The sequence below is a fragment of the Diaphorina citri genome, unplaced genomic scaffold, assembly GCF_000475195.1.
Source record: "Diaphorina citri unplaced genomic scaffold, Diaci psyllid genome assembly version 1.1 scaffold12071, whole genome shotgun sequence".
Lineage (NCBI taxonomy): Eukaryota > Metazoa > Arthropoda > Insecta > Hemiptera > Psyllidae > Diaphorina > Diaphorina citri.
This window is the reverse complement of record NW_007389442.1, coordinates 1-897: the sequence shown is the minus strand read 5'-3', so window position 1 is coordinate 897 and position 897 is coordinate 1. Positions and strand designations below refer to the sequence as shown.

The 897-nt window shown below is 37.5% G+C and overlaps 1 long non-coding RNA gene across 1 annotated transcript in view; it reads left to right on the top strand.

The window, feature by feature from the left end:
• The window catches only part of LOC113465372, an 826-nt gene extending 478 nt beyond the window's left edge, over positions 1 to 348 (top strand). The window contains exon 2 of the long non-coding RNA XR_003395109.1: positions 232 to 348. This is a non-coding gene — a long non-coding RNA (uncharacterized LOC113465372). The remainder of the gene's footprint in view (positions 1 to 231) is intronic.
• Positions 349 to 897: the final 549 nt, after the last annotated feature.

The following is an 897-nucleotide window of genomic DNA, read 5'->3' as shown; positions in this document are numbered from 1 at the left end:
AGTACTGAAAAAAAAAAAAAAATGAACTTGAGACTACTCATGAGGGTCCAAAAAACCACAGTTGGCTCTTAATGATATTGATGTACCTACCTTAACACAATATTAAGGAGCGCGGTAGTGCTCTGCCCCGCCAAGTCAAGAAAGTTTGACCGCACTACTAGAGATATTATATCTCTTTTTACTTTCCTTATATCCTAAAGTTTCATTCAATTATGTTTGACCATATTTCAGATAGTGAAGATTTCAAACCCAATGACTGCTGGCGTGGTGTGAACATCATCAAACTTGGTGGTGGTTGTACCACTTTGTATCCCCCAGTCAAACATAGCACATCTCATACAGTAACAGTAGAGGTATGCTATTGAAAAAAAGCTATCAAGGATTTTGTTTTATCCATTATTACAAGAAATTAATTTTAGTTATAAATGGGTTAAATGGATTGGAACACATCACATGCCTTCAGGCACACTCCATTTGTCAAGGGTCTACATTCACCTTGCCCTTGGGATCAATTTAATTTGATGAAACTAGGTATTTACTGATGGAAATTTGTAACACAACAATAAGTGCATCTGCAACTTGCACAGAGGCCAAAATATCTTCCAACTTGAGACTGTAGACCTTAACCTTTTGCGGACAGATTCATGTGTCACATGAAATCATGGTTCCGCCATTATGGTAGGAGAAATATAACTTAGATCTGGCGATACGGTAGGATTCATGTCCAGCATGAAGCTACAGATTTACTCGATACGGTCGGCTTGATTTTTACAGATAGGAGGCGTTACGGTAGGACATGCTTAGGAACTTGTGTATCTTTTTTTTTTTTTTTTTACAGACTGAAAAGCCGGTGTTTGTTTATTATGATTCCAAAGCATTCGGAATTATAGTCCGAAG